The sequence below is a fragment of the Enhydra lutris genome, unplaced genomic scaffold (assembly GCF_002288905.1).
Source record: "Enhydra lutris kenyoni isolate GAN:26980312 unplaced genomic scaffold, ASM228890v2 scaffoldscaffold52, whole genome shotgun sequence".
In the NCBI taxonomy this organism is placed as follows: domain Eukaryota; kingdom Metazoa; phylum Chordata; class Mammalia; order Carnivora; family Mustelidae; genus Enhydra; species Enhydra lutris.
Window position 1 is genome coordinate 1,194,255 of NW_019154136.1, and position 16,428 is coordinate 1,210,682.

The following is a 16,428-nucleotide window of genomic DNA, read 5'->3' on the forward strand; positions in this document are numbered from 1 at the left end:
CTGGGTGCCTCAGTGGGTTAAAGCCTCTGCCTTCAGCTCAGGTTATGATCCCAGGGTCCTGGGATTGAGCCCTTCATCGGGCTCTCTGCTCAGCGGGGAGCCTGCTTCCTCCTCTCTCTCTCTGCCTGCCTCTCTGTCTACTTGTGATCTCTCTGTCAAATAAATAAATAAAATCTTAAAAAAAAAAAAAAGAAAGAAAGGTAAAATGGTTTTCTAGAGTAAAGTAGCAGAGTCAGGGTCTAAATCATCCAACTCAAAGACCAGTGTCCATTGCTTTGGGCCATGGTTTGGGTTAGAACCTTCTTCACAGGGTCTTCCTTGTTCGCTGTGGCAGGGTGAGTGGTTGGAGAGCGTGAGGCTTTACCTGTGTCGTCACTGGGTGCCGCGATTGAGAATAGGACACAGCTTTATGTATTTTCAGTTGCCAGGATGGGAGATTAATAGTTTGTGAAAAAAATATACACATTGCATTTCTTCCATGGTTCCTGATTCTTTGCCTGCTGAAGTGTGGAGCCCCTTATCAATTGCAGTAATGAAATACACTGTCTTATTGCATCTATTAACACATCCTTCCTCGGTTTTCTTCAGTTACACTGATTATTTCCCATTATGAGCTTATTCTTTTCTGAGCTTTTTCCTCAAGAAGCTTCTGTAATTTCATTTCCGGTTATTCTGTTACTGTAAGAAGTGGCTCTCCAGTGGCACAGTGGGTCATTTCGACCTCTCATATAAAACAACTTCTAATTTTTTTTTTTTAAGATTTTATTTATTTGACAGATAGAGATCACAAGTAGGCAGAGAGGCAGGCAGAGAGAGAGGAGGAAGTAGGCTCCCTGCCAAGCAGAAAGCCCGATGCGGGGCTCGATCCCAGGACCCTGGGATCATGACCTGAGCCGAAGGCAGAGGCTTTAACCCACTGAGCTACCCAGGCGCCCCAACAACTTCTAATTTTTGTGTGGGATGAAAGAACTGGTTGCTGATTGGAGTTGGGTGGACTATATGAGTATCATTGAGCTTTTTTTTTTTTTTTGAAATTACAAAAGCTTATTTAACAAAAATGTTTAATATGAAAATGCACACAACCCAATTTTTATATTTAGTAAAATAGATGCTGTGGAAAGGAGCACGTAGAAGCAGTTGATTTCTCTGGTGAACACAGAAATTGTTTATACTCCTGCCAAGGCTTGTAACATAATGATACTGTTTCCTCGTGATACCACCATTCCAGTATTGTCCTATCGTCCACTAGCTGTCATCTCCACACATTTCTGTCTCAGGAGATTCATAAAAGGATCAGATCCTTGCAGTAGTCCTTGGACATGGCTGCAGCCATCTAATTTCAGTAACTTCTTGTCCATAAATTTTTTTGGTTGGGGGAGGTGAGCTCTGCTCCTAGTGTCTACTCAGCTCAAAGAGGCCTCGAAACAGAATTCATGGACTCCCTCATGCTCCAACAAGTAAGCCTGGCGTTTTCCCTAGATCTTTAATTATGACAAAATAACATTGTAATTGTTTTCCAACTTTAGAATTATATCCTTCTTTTACTTTCTACTTCCAGTCTGCCCCTATGTATTTTTTCCTCTGGAAACTTCCCTGACTCTCCTGCTTCCTTTTCACTCCCACCATAATCCCATAATAATCGGCGGCCATCTTGGATCCACAGTGCATCATCTGCTTCCTTTCTGGCTTCTCAGTTTCTTGTCTTTTTCTAATGCATCCTACACATAGCAGCATGAATACTTTCCTCAGCTTTTCTTTAGTTTAGGTCACTCCCATTCTAAGAAGCCCAGAATAACTTTAAATTACCCCTTGAATTAAATTAAACCTCCTAATTGTATATTCTAAAGTCCTCAGCCTGTAAGCACCTCCACTTAACAGCCCCTCTGCTTGGACATCCTGCTTCTGGTACACAAGCTCATTTACACCTCCCACTCGGAGTGCACATGTATACCCTCCTCTTAACCCCTGAGCCTTTGACTATCCTACCTCTCCTGTTCAGAATGCCTCCCCTCATCAATTTACTAGGAAAATAATTGGATTAACTTTGTTTGACTCAGTGTTTCTCAAATTTATTTTACCGCAGAATACTTTTGCTCACAGCACAGCTAATTTAAACTGTGCTAGATAGGGGCGCCTGGGTGGCTTGGTTGTTAAGCCTCTGCCTTCAGCTCAGGTCGTGATCCCAGGGTCCTGGGATGGAGCCCCGCATCGAGCTCCCTGCTCAGTGGGAAACCTGCTTTTCCGTCTCCCACTCCCCCTGCTTGTGTTCCCTGTCTCTCTCTCTGTCTCTCTGTCAATTAAATAAATAAATAAAATCTTAAACAAAACAAAACAAAACTGTGCTGGATAGCTTTTTTTTTTTTTTTTTAAAGATTTTATTTATTTATTTGACAGACAGAGATCACAAGTAGGCAGAGAGGCGGGCAGAGAGAGAGAGGGGGAAGCAGGCTCCCCGCTGAGCAGAGAGCCCAATGAGGGGCTTGATGCCAGGACCCTGAGATCATGACCTGAGCTGAAGGCAGAAGCTCAACCCACTGAGCCACCTGGGCGCCCCATGGATAGCTTCTTTTTACTCTCTGCTCCTCCAGGTCCATCCTCCTTGAAACTTTCTCTGTTCTGTGTGTTCATGAGGGAGGCCAGCCTGCATAAACTACATCAACAGGTCCTTCTGGACCTCTGTCATGGTTAGTTGAAGCATCAACTGTGGCTGGGCTATATTATCCACTTATTTAATTAAACACAAGTCTAGGTGTTACTGTGAAGGTATAACATGTATAATCAGTATACTTGAAGTAAAGCAGATCACTCCCCTTAATGATTCGCCTCATCCAATCAGTTGAAGGCCTGAAGGGCAAAACCTGAGGTTTCCCAAAGAAGTTCTAGCTCAGGGTTGCAGTATTTAACCACCCCAGTTGCATGAGTCAGTTTCTTAAAATTAATTTCTTTCGGGGCACCTGGGTGGCTCAGTGGGTTAAAGCCTCTGCCTTCAGCTCAGGTCATGATCCTGGGGTCCTGGGATTGAGCCCCGCATCAGGCTCTCTGCTAACTGGGGAGCTTGCTTCCCTTCCTCTCTCTCTGCCTGCCTCTCTGCCTACTTGTGATCTCTCTCTGTCAAACAAATAAATAAGATCTTAAAAAAAAATTAATTTCTCTCCCCTTACCCAATATAGGTTCTGTTTTTCTGGAAAACCCTGACTAATACACCCTTTAACTTCTGAGTTGGTTTGGCCAGGGAGGCCTATTCATAGGCGAAAAGAGTGAGGAAGGAGACCGGGGTAGGGTAGTCCTTCCCTGGGCCCCACTGTGCTGGATCACTTATAGTTGGCTGTGTCTATGGACAGAAATCCCAGCTCTGGAGCCTTCTCCCTGTGATTCTTTTCTTCTTGATTCTGGGTTCAGTAAACCATTCCATCCTCTATCTTCTTTCCTCTTGGGGCCTAGGGATGGTTCCAGCTCCTTGCTATTACTGGATGTAGGGACCTGCGTTATCTTCTGTGGCTTCCCTATACTCTGTCCTCATGTTTGTAAATAGCCCATTGTTAAAAGGCCCTCAAAGTGCCCCAATTTGAATGTATCATTTGTTTCCTGATATGACCTTGACTGATACAGTATCTCATGGAATTGGTGTCCCAAGAAACATACTTTGGGAAACTTATGCTCTAACTTCAACCTTTCTCTTAATTATGGTGGCAGAGTTGTAGGGTTCACTATTTCCCAAAGCAGTATGAGAGAAGTCAAGACAGATTTCCTAGAAAAAGGGATTTATGGGTTAAGAGTTGAGCTACAGATAAGTTTAATTCAGCTGGAGAGAAGGTGGGCATGGCAAAACAGATTTGTGGACTTGACAATTATAAAATGCTTCTGCACATTTTATTTCATTTGATTTTCTCAACAATCCTGTGAGAGAGGCAATTACTCTGTGTCACAGATAATCAAAGAGATGAGCAAATGAGCAGTGTGTGTTCAGGGATACAGGAGAAATTTGTCTAATTAAAGTGGAGAGTTCTTGGTGAAACGTAGGGAAGAATAAGGTTTCCACATGTCAGACAGGCTCAACTTCTGTGTGATCCTGAGGGTGGAGGTGAGGAGTTTGATTTCATACAAGAAGCTGCAGAGAGCTTTTGAAGGATTATTAAAAAATTTTTACTTTACTATACAAATAATACATGTTCACAGTAGAATATTTAGTAATATAAAGCAAAAAGAAGAAAATAAACATAACCCATTGTTTTAGCATCAAGTAATATCCTCATTTTTGCTCTTAAAACTTGAGATCAGTGTTCATAGTACTGTGTCCTGTTTCATTCATCTGATTCAGTTTCTCAACTGTCTCACACTGACAGTGGGCAGGATAATTCTTTGTTGTTGGGGGAGAGGGGCTGCCTGTGTAGTATAGGATGTTTAACAACATCCCTGGCCTCTACCCGCTAAATGCCAGTACCACCTCCTCCTGCAAGTTGCGAAAACCAAAAATGTCTTTCCAGACCTTGCTGAATGTCTGTCGGTAGGCAGAATAATCCCCAGTTGAGAATCTGTGATCTAACTTTATATTGTGAACATTTTCTCCCGTACCATTGACATTCATTGAAAACTCCATGTGACAGATATACCATACTTTACTCATTGCTTTTTTTTTTTTTTTAAGATTTTATTTATTTATTTGACACAGAAAGAGAGATCACAAGCAGGCAGAGAGAGAGGGGGAAGCAGGCTCCCTGCTGAGCAGAGAGCCCGATGCAGGACTTGATCCCAGGACCCTGAGATCATGACCTGAACCAAAGGCAGAGGCTTAACCCATTGAGCCGCTCAGTTGCCCCTACTCATTGCTTTTTTATTGGATGTTTAGTCTGTTACATATATATTACCATGATGAATAACAAATGCAATGATGAATATCCTTTCACATCAATTTTTAGTTAGATCTCTGATTATCTCTTGAGGACTAATTCTTAGAAATGTATTTCTGAGTAAAGGAGCATGAACACATCAGGGATCCTGGTATGTTTTTCTGAGAAAGTGCTTTCCAGAATGATTGTACAGATATACATACCCACTAGCCAGTGATGCATGAGTTTTCCCATTTTACTAACTCTCATAAGCACTGAGGATTACTCTTAGAAACACTCTTGGTGTGCTTACAGGTTTAAAAAATGATATCCTGGTATTTCAATTTGTACTTTTTGATGTTTAGTAAAGTTTTCTCATGTGTGGCTTAGAAATCTGTTTACATCCTCTTAACTAACTTGTAAATTGTTCAGTGTTTAATCATTCTGAGGGCAGAGTTCAGAAAAATACCTGCTGGTCTGTGTTTAGGGGGGACTGTACTGATTTTAGCTTCTTTTCCTCAGGTATCTTGTTTTCCTAATTTTCAGCTCAGATTCAGTTTCCTGACAGAAAGCCATTTTCTTCTTTGTGAGGAAAATCTAACTCTTTCCTTAAAAGAAGAATGGAAAGAAAAGGACTTGCAAATAGACTTTTCAGTTTCCTTGTTTACAACCTCAAAGTCACCCTTTATGTAGCTGAGTCTGCCAGTGTTTACTCATTAGTATTATAAAATCAATTGTTATTCACTGTTGTGCTCTCCTGGAGATTTAAAACTAGAACTGGAATCTAGTCCATATAAAAATTCCAGCCACTTCTGTAATCTTGGGCAAATTGCTTCATCTTTCTCAACCTAACTTGCCTCATTTATAAAATAATGTGAGAGAAGATGATCTCTCAGGGTCTTTATATTTATTTATTTATTTATTTATTTATTTTTATTTAAGTGATCTTTACACCCAGTGTGGGGCTCAAACTCACTATGTCAAGATTAGGTATCACATGCTCTTCTGACTGAGCCAGAGAGGCGCCCCATCAGGGCCTTTAGAAGTCTATAAATCTGTGTTCATGTGATGAAAACAAAAGAAATAACAGCAACAACTTGGGATGCTGGAGTATTGTTCTGGGAGGGGGAGGAGGACAGATGCAATTCTAAAGTAGTATATTTTTTTTAAATGGCAAAATACAACACTTGTATTTGTATTTCAGTTATTAATGGACTTTACTTCTTTATTTTTTATAATTCTTCACCCTTTTTGTTCACCAAAAGTGGGAATTTTCCCAAAGTGCAAAATCTTACAAGGGCAAAGGTAGAATGCCAGTGTTTACATAGGGCTGTTATTGAAACAGGAAGTCACAAAATTGGCTTTGCCGGTGACGTAATATATCTATAATTGTTATGTATGCATGTTACAACAAATGTATATCTAAATATATAAAATATATATAATATATACATATGTGTCCATTTATCTCTACCTATCCGTCCATCCATCCATCTATATATGTCTTCTCCTCTGGAACGGAAGTTCCATGAGAGAAGAGATTTTGTCAATCTTGTCCATCACAGAATCCTCTCAGCACTTAAGACTGTACCCAGCACATGGTATAAGAAAAGAATGGGTGCATAAACTAATAAACGAGGATGTCTATTTATCAAAAAGACAAGAGATAAATGTTGGTGGGGATATGGAGAAAAGAGAACCCTCATGCTCTGATCGTGGGAATGTAAACTGATACAGCCACTATGGAAAACAGTGTGGAGGTTCCTCAAAAAATTAAGAATAGAACTGCTCTATGATCCAGTAATCTCACTTCTGGGTATATATCCAGAGGAAAGGAAATCACTATTTTGAAGAGATATCTGCACCCCCATGTTCATTGCAGCATTATTCATAATAGTCAAACTATGGAAACAACCTAAGTGTCCATTGATGGATGAGTGAGAATAGAAACTATGGCATGTGTATAAATATAAAGAGTGAAATACACACACACACACACACACACACACACACACACACACACACAGCCATGAAAAAGAAGACAATCCTGCCATTTGCAGCAACATGGGTGAAACAAACCAGACATAGAAAGACAAATACTATATGGTATCACTTAAATGTGAAATCTAAAAGAAAAAAAAAGTTGAAATCATAGAAACAGAATAGAATGGTGGTTGCCATGGACTGGAGATGTAGGGGAAGTGGGTCAAAGGGTATACACTTTTGATTATAAGATGAATAAATTCTGAGAATCTAATGTACAGCATGATGACTATAGTTAATAATTATGTATTGTATACTTGAAAGCTGCTGAGAATATTATCTTAAGTGTTCTCTTAAGAAAAAAAAGAAAAGGGGAAAAGGTAACTATGTGAGGTGAGAGCTGTGTTAATTAACTTGGTTGTGGTAATCATTTCACAATGTGTGTGTATATCACATTACTTAAAATATATTATGTTTTTGTTTGTCAATTATACCTCAATAAAGCAAAAAAAAGAAAAAAGAATGAGTGAACTGGATATCTCTTCAACATGTACAAGTATAACTCATGAATACAACCTACAGTCACAAGTGCTCTCTGCTCATCATTTTGTGTCCATGGAGCTTGAACCCTACTCATGTTTTGCAAAATGTGTCTTCTGGAAAGAAACCCAGCGTATGTAGTTATTTTTAAAGTTAACCTAGAAGATGAAATCAGTCATATTTATAAATGATTGAAGAAATGAACAGAGAAATGAAAACAATGAAGAACAAAGAAGTTAACACACAAGTAAAATGAACTTGGCTAAAAAATTAATTTTAAAAAACAATTTGGATTATCTGATTTTCCTTTCCCATCATTTAAATGCTTTTTTGAAAACAATTTTTGGAAATAAGCTCTTCCAATATGATTATCATTTATTGGAGCGGGGATTCATTAAAACAGATTCTACCAATTTTTTGGTCACTTAAGATATAGATTAATCATGTTCACAAATACATTAGCAAGAAAGATGATAGGGGGCGCCTGGGTGGCTCAGTGGTTAAAGCCTCTGCCTTCGGCTCAGGTCATGATCTCAGGGTCCTGGGATCGAGTCCCGCATCAGGCTCTCTGCTCAGCAGGGAGCCTGCCTCCTCCTCCTGTCTCTCTCTCTGCCTGCCTCTCTGCCTACTTGTGATCTGTCTGTCAAATAAATTAAAAAAAAAAAAAAAAAAGAAAGAAAGATGATAGAACTACAGATGTAGGTGTATCTATATCTCCATATCTCTGTCTCTGTATCTATGTCATCTACATCTATATCTCTGTGTCTGTATGTCTGTGTCTATTCTACAGCTATGTCTACATCTATGTCTATATCTGTATCATCTATATTTATATCTGTATCTACAGGGATAGAAACAGGGGAGGGAGCCCAGTTCAGGACTGCAAAATAATGAGAACCTTTGAGTTCCATTTGCTGCCTCGCTTGTAAAATGAGAATGGAAATTGTGTCAAAGATGGCAAAGGAATAGCTATGATTGCAGTGATTGCAAGGCATTTGCAAAAATACAAATAGATTTTGTGAAATTATTGCAGTAGCAAGCACTTTCAGATTTATGTTAGCTCCATTTTGCTATGAAGTTGTAGACAAGCAATTTGAAAGAGCACCAGCTTTTGACTGTGCAATTATGTATAAAATTTATTCCAGAAGTTCAGCAGCCTGTGACAGAGGATCATAAGTTTTCCAAATTGTTTTCAAATGGACAGTAAAGGTGTGTGGGCAGTCAGATTCTCAAAAGTAGTAAGATAAAGGAGAATCAGTTTGAATCACACATTTTCTTCAGAGATAAACTTCTTCAGCCCTTAAACAAGTTAATGTTACTACTTCTTAAAATGAATTCCCATTTCCCCTAGTAATTGATGGCAATTTGTAGCATTTAACAAACTCACAATGTCTGTCTGTCAGTGAGCTTATACGTTAAGATTTATTCCTCACAAAGCTTTCATTCCGCCTATTTTGAGGTTCTTTTTTAAAAAGATTTATTTATTTGAGTGAGAGAGAGCATGAACAGGGGAGGGCAGAGGGAGAAGCAGACTCCCATCTGAGCAGGGAGCCCGATGCTGGACTCAACCCCAGGACCCTGGGATCATGACCTGAGCCAAAGGCAGACTCTTAACTGATTGAACCACCCAGGTGTCCCTATTTTGAGGTTCTAATGACTACAGTGACGATGTCTAATTAGTTTGTGGCAGAGACTAGTGAGTTGTTCACGATACTTGTTTTCTTTCCTCCTAGACACATAGCTGGGCAATGTTTCCTAGCTTATAGTTAGGTGTAATTAGGTGTGACTGAGCCCTGGCCAGTGGGATATAGGTGGAAACTATGTGGCTTACTTTGAGGCATGACTCATTATGACTTTCCACATGATCTTCTACTCTAAAGTGGCAAAGTCTTTGTCAGCCTGAGTCCCTGGGACACTTTGCGGAACAGAGACTCCACCCACATCCCAACCTCCAGCTGACTGGACTTTATTTGAGAGAGCAGTTGGCTTTGATTGTTAAAGCCACTGAGATTTCAGGGCAACTAGCATTACCCTAGTTATAGTATAGCATAGAGAATAGAAATATTTTAGAATAGAAGCAACAGAAACACATAAATGATCATTATAATTATAAAAATAGAAACAACAAAAGTATGAAGGCATGCTTGACTTCTCCTATTGTAGTGATTTGGGCTAGTCCATTTTCAAAATATTATGCAGCAGCTGCCCCCATGCTGGGAAATATTGAAGTGGGGCCTTAATAAGAAAAAACAAAAATAATAACCAATCTGAAAGTTAAAAAATTGTGTTCAAAAATTACACGGAAAGGGGTGCCTGGCTGGCTTAGTCAGTGGAGCATGTGGCTCTTGATCTTGGGGTTGTAAGTTTGAACCCCACATTGAGTGTTTTAAGAAATCACATAAAAATAAAATTTTAAAAAATAAACAAATAACAGGGGTGCCTGGGTGGCTTAATTGGTTAAGTGGCCAACTGGATTTTGGCTCAGGTCCTGATCTCAAGGTTGTGGGATTGAAACCTGCATTGGGCTCCATGCTCAGCGGGGTGTCTTCTTCTTTCCCCCTCTCTCTGCCCCTCCCCCGAGCTCTCTCTCAATAAATAAATAAATAAGTCTTTAAGGAAAAAAAAAAAAAAACACCCAAAAATTACATGGAAAGAAATGAAAATGAAAGTATAATGGTTCTAAATCTTTGGGATGCAGCAAAAGTTGTTCTAAGAGGGAAGTTTAAAGCAATACAGGCCTACCTCAAGAAGCAAGAAAAATCTCAAACAACCTAAACTTATACCTACAGGAGCTAGAAAAAGAGCAATAAGTGAAGCCTAAAGCCAGCAGAAGGAATGAAATGATAAAGATTAGAGCAGAACCAAGTGATAGAGAAACTAAAAAACAATAGAACAGATCAATGAAACCAGGAGCTGGTTCTTTGAAAAGATCAACAAAATTGATATCTAGCCAGACTCATGCAAAAGACAGAGAGAGAGGACTCAAAATCACAATTGAAAGAGGAAAAATAATAATCACACTACAGAAATACAATCATGAGAAAATCTTTTGAAAAATTATATGCTAAAAAATTGGACAACCTAGAAGAAATAGATAAATTCCTAGAAACATATAACCTTCCAAAACTGATTCAGGAAGAAATAGAAAACTTGAACAGACTGATTAATTGAATTAGTCACAAAGACCTCCCAACAAAATTCCAGGACCAGATAGCTTCAGAGGCAAATTCTACGAAACATTTAGAGAAGAGTTAATGCCTATTCTCAACTTTTCCAAAAAATAGAAGATGAAGAAAGACTTCCCAATTTGTTCTATGAGGCCAGTTTCACCCTGATACCAAAACCAGATGAAGACATCACACAAAAAAGAGAACTACAGGCCAGTACATCTGATGAACATGGATGCAAAAATCCTCAGCAAAATACTAGCAAACAGAACCCAACAATACATTAAAAAAAAAAAAAAAAATCACATGTCACAGTCAAGTGAGATTTATCTCTGGAATGCAAGGGTGGTTCAGTATTCACAAATCAATCAATGTGATACATCACATTCATGATAGAAAAAAAAAAAAAAGCCAAAACCAACAAAATAGGTCTAGATGGAACACACCTCAATATAATAAAGGCTTTATATGAAAAACCCACAGCTAATGTCATACTCAATGGTGAAAAACAGCTTTTGCCCTAAGGTCAGGAACAAGTCAAGGATGTCCACTTTTACCACTTTTATTCAACATAGTACCAGAAGTCCTAGCCATAGCAATCAGACAACAAAAAGAAATAAAAGGCATCCAAATTGGTAAGGAAGAAATAAAGCTTAACAATATTTGCAGATGACATGATACTATATATAGAAAACCTTAAAGACTCTAAAAAACTACTAGTTTTGAATGAATGATGTCAATTCAGTGAGGTCAGGGGATACAAAAATCAATGTACAGAATCTCTTGCATTCCTATACATTAATGACAAAGCAACAGAAAGTGAAATTAAGAAAACAATCCCATTTACAATTGCATTAAAAACAATAAAATATCTAGGAATAAACTTAAGCAAAGAGGTGAAAGAGACCTATACTCTGAAAACTATGAACACTGATGAAAGAAATTGAAGAAGACAGAAAGAAATGGAAAGATATTCTGTGCTCATGGTTTGAAAGAACAAATATTGTTAAAAGGTATATACTACTCAAAGCACTCTATAGATTTAATGCAATCCTTATCAAAAAACTAACAGCATTTTCCACAAAATTAGAACAAACAATCCTAAGATGTGTATGGAACCCCAAAGACCCTGAAGAGCCAAAGCAATCTTGAAAAAGAAAAATAAAACAAACAAATATAGAGTTATCACAATTCCAGACTTCAAGTTATATTACAAAGCTGTAGTAATCAAAATAGTATGGTACTGGCATAAAAATACATAGATCAATGGAACAGAATAGAAAACCCAGAAATAGACCATAATTATATGGTCATTCAGCAAAAGAGGAAAGAATAAACAGTAGGAAAAAGACAGTCTCCTCAACAAATGGTATTGGGCAAATTGGACAGCTACATGCAAAAGAATGAAACTGGAGCATTTTCATACACTACACACAAAAATAAACTAAAAATGGTTTAAAGACCTACGTTTGAGACCTGAAACCATAAAAATCCTAAAATAAAGCACAGGCAGTAATTTCTCTGACATCAGCCATAGCAACATTTTTCTAGACATGTGTCCTGAGGCAAGGGGGGAAATAAAAGCAAAAATAAGATTTTGGGACTACATCAAAATAAAAACCTTCTGTACAGCAAAAGAAACAATCAACAAAACTAAAAGACAACCGTCTGAATGCGAGAAGATATCTGCAAATAACACATCCCATTAAGGCTTAGTATTCAAAATATATAAAGAAGTTACAGCACTAAACATCCAAAAAACAAATAATCCAATTTAAAAAATGGGCGGAAGACATGAACAGACATTTCTCCAAAGAAGACCTCCAGATGGCCAACAGAAACTTGAAAAGATGCTCAACGTCACTCATCATCAGGAAAATGGAAGTCAAAACCACAGTGAGATATCACCTGACACCTGTCAGAATGGCCAAAATCAACAACACAAGAAACAAGTGTTGGTGAGGATGTGGAGAAATATGCACTGTTGACAGGAATGCAAACTGGTGTGGTCACTGTGCAAAACAGTATGGAGTTTCCTCAAAAAGTTAAAAATAGGGGCGCCTGGGTGGCTCAGTGGGTTAAAGCCTCTGCCTTTGGCTCGGGTCATGATCCCAGGGTCCTGGGATCGAGCCCCGCGTCGGGCTCTCTGCTCAGTGGGGAGCCTGCTTCCACCTCTCTCTCTCTGCCTGCCTCTCAGCCTACTTGTGATCTCTGTCTGTCAAATAAAAAAAAAAAAAAAAAAAAAAGTTAAAAATAGAACTACCCTATGACCCAGTAATTGCACTACTGGGTATTTATGCCAAAAGTACAAAAACCTAATTCAAAGGGATACATGCACCCCTATGTTTATGGCAGCACTATTTACAATAGCCAAATTATGGAAGCAGCCCAAGTGTCCATTGACAGTTGAATGGATAAAGAAGTGTGTATATGTGTATGTGTGTGTGTATGTAAATACCATTACATTATATATATATATATATATGTATATATATATATATACATATATATATGTAAATACCATTCAACCATAAAAAAGGAATGAAATCTTTCCATTTGCAACAAAATGGATGGAGCTATAGAGTATAATGCTAAGTGACATAAGTCAGAGAAAGACAAATATCGTATGATTTCACTCATACAACATTTAAGAAACAACAGATGAGCAAAGGGAAAAAAAAGAGAGACACAAACCAAGAAAAAGACTCTTAACTATGGAGAACAAATTGATGTTTATGTGAGGGGATGTGGATGGGGGATGGGTGAAATAGGTGCTGGGATTAAAGAGTGCACTTACCATGAGGAGCACTGAGTAATGTATAGAGTTTTTGAATCACTGTATTGTATACTTGAAACTAATATAATACTGTATGTTAACTATATTGAAATTAAAATAAAAAACTTAGAAAAATACTAAGTTCAAAACCATTAATGAAAAAGGATGCTTTGCCATGGTGGTAACTTATTAAATGTGCTGAGGGCAAGGAAACAGAAGAGAAAGAAAGGGGAGATGTAAGGGAATAGCTACTGGCTTTCTCTAACTGGCTTTTCTGGTTCAGGACTTGAACCAAATAAGGTTGAGTGGGTCGTGCTGTGTGTGACCACTTGGGAAAGGGGCACTGTGCTAGTCTAGGGGAAATATCCTTAGCAACCTTTGTAAGAGGAGTCTTGAGTACAAGGTACTTTGGAGTAAGAAACCCTCATTGAGCATCATTAAAATGATGCATAGGGGAAGGTGTAAGAAATATAATCAAAAGAATGATATAACATCAAAACCTACTCTCCAAAGGTATCAGGCAAAAAAGAGGGGAAAAAAGATCTTTTGTACTGAGTGAAATCTTTTCTGCCCCTATTGTGATAGCTTCAAAGCTTCTCTTTTAACCATGTTTAAAAATTGAAATTGACACACAATGTTACATTAGTTGCAGGTATACAATATAGTGATTCAATGTACATCTCTGTACATTATACTATGCTCATGACAAATATACCTGCCATCTGTCATCATACAATACTATTACAAAACCACCGACGATATTTCCTAGCTGCACCTTTCATCATTGTGACTTACGCATTCCATAACTGGAAGCCTGTACCTCTTACTCCTCTTTACCCATTTTACCCATCCCTCCTATCCTCCTTGCCTCTGGCAACCATCAGTTTATTTTCTGTTCTTAAGTAGTCTGTTTCTACTGTTTTTGTTCGTTTTATTTTTTAGATTCCACATACGAGTGAAATAGTATGGTATTTGTCTTTCACTATCTGACTCATTTCACTCAGCGTAATACCTTCCAGATCCATTCATGTTTTTGCAAATGGCAAGATCCCATTCTTTTTTATGTCTGATATGTGTACCATATCTTCTTTATCCATTCATCTGTTAATGGATACTTAGGTTGCTTCCATATCTAGGCTATTGAAAATAATGCTGCAACAAACATACAAGTGCATATATCTTTTCTAATTAGTATTTTTGTTTTCTTTGGGTAAATTCCCAGGGGTGGAATTGGATTATATGGTATTTCTGGGTTTCTGAACTTCCATACTGTTTGTTTTCCACAATGGCTGCACCAGTTTGCATCCCCACCAATAGTACTCAAGAGTTCCTTTTTCTCCCTTCTTGCCAACAGTTGTTATTACCTTTTGTTTTTAAAGTAGACTCCATGCCCAACATGGGGCTTGAACTCATGACCGTGAGGTTAAGAGTTGAATGCTTAAGTTGGGAGAAATCGGAGTGGGAGGCGAACCATGAGAGACTGTGGACTCTGAGAAACAAACTGAGGGTTTTGGAGGGGAGGGGGGGGGGGGGGGTGGGTGAGCCTGGTGGTGAGTATTAAGGAGGGCACGTATTGCATGGAGCACTGGGTATGGTGCATAAACAATGAATCTTGGAACACTGAAAAAAAAAAAAAGAGAGTCTCATGCTTTACTGACTTAGCCAGCCAGATGCTCCTATTATTGTCCTTTTGATACTAGGCATCTGACAAGTGTGAGGTGATATTTTATTGTGATGTTGATTTGCATTTCCTTAATGATGAGTGATGTTGAACATCTTTTCATGTGTCTGTTGTCCCTCTCTATGTCTTCTTTGGAAAAATGTCTATTTAGGTCCTCTTGCCTATTTTTTAAAATTAGATTATTTGTTTTTGTATGTGTGTATGTGTTGAATTGAATAAGTTTTTTTTTTTAAATGTATTTTGGACATTAACCCCTTATTGGATATGTCATTTGCAAATATCTTCTCCCATTCTGTAGGTCATCCTTTCATATTATTGATGGTTTTCGTCACTGCAAAAGCTCTAATTTTGGTGTAGTCCCAATACTACTAGTTTTTTTTTTTAAGATTTTATTTATTTATTTGACAGAGATCACAAGTAGTCAGAGAGGCAGGCAGAGAGTGAGAGGGAAGCAGGCTCCCTGCTGAGCGTGACCTGAACTGAAGGCAGAGGCTTTAACCCACTGAGCTGCCCAGGCACCCCAAGTCCCAATTTTTGTTTCCTTTGCTTTTGTTTCCTTTGTGTTAGGAAACATATTTAGAAAAATGTTGCTAAGGCCGACATCAAAGAAATTATTGCTCATCATTTCTTTTGGAGTTTTTATGGCTTCAGGTCTCATTTAGATCTCAATCCATGTTGAATTTATCTTTGTGAATGGTGTAAGAAAGTGGTCCAGTTTCATTCTTTTGCATGTATATGATCTCTTTTTAGTGACTTTTGAATGTCACCAAACTTAGATGCTGCAAAATTGTAAGGTTTATCAATTTGAATTCATTTAATGAAGACTACAGTGATGTATCCGATTAATAGTAGAGTGCCATCCAGAGTTTTGACCAAAAGAAAGTAGTGGAAGCATCCTTATGGGATGTCTGATTAAAGCATCAGACCCTTTGCAACTTCCTCTTTTGTTTTCTTGTTGCCCTGAGATCATCATGGCCAGGCTAGCTTCCTTGTAGATTAGGGGCCGTGGATATAGAGACCCAGCTATCAGCCAGTACCAATTGTCAGACATATGAATGATACCGTCTCAGGCCAGCAGTTCTCAAAGTGCAGTCAGGTGACTCTTGGTGGTCCCTAAGGTCTAACTTTTGAAGTCCATCTAAGGATAAAAGCATAATGTATGTAATATATTGAAAACAGTGCTTGATCAATAATAAGTGCTCAACACATGTTTATTATTATCCTCACACTCTTGAGGTAAGTACTAGTGAATACAGCCTGTGATCACCTGGACTAGAAAAATCGTAGGTCATACCCATTATAACATTTTTTGTAGTTTAGGTGCTTTATTCTTTTAGTTATATGGTCCGTTAAACACTAATGATGAACACTGTCACTGCCATTAATGGCGGGTTGGTAGGTCACTAAAACATCAACATATTTGGTGAAAATAACCAACCAAACAAACAAGCTGTA

At 38.3% G+C, this 16,428-nt stretch overlaps 1 pseudogene; it reads right to left on the minus strand.

Annotated features, from left to right (window-relative positions):
- Positions 1-1,166: 1,166 nt before the first annotated feature.
- Positions 1,167-1,385, minus strand: LOC111157197 (annotated as a pseudogene).
- Between the last annotated feature and the right edge of the window lie 15,043 nt (positions 1,386-16,428).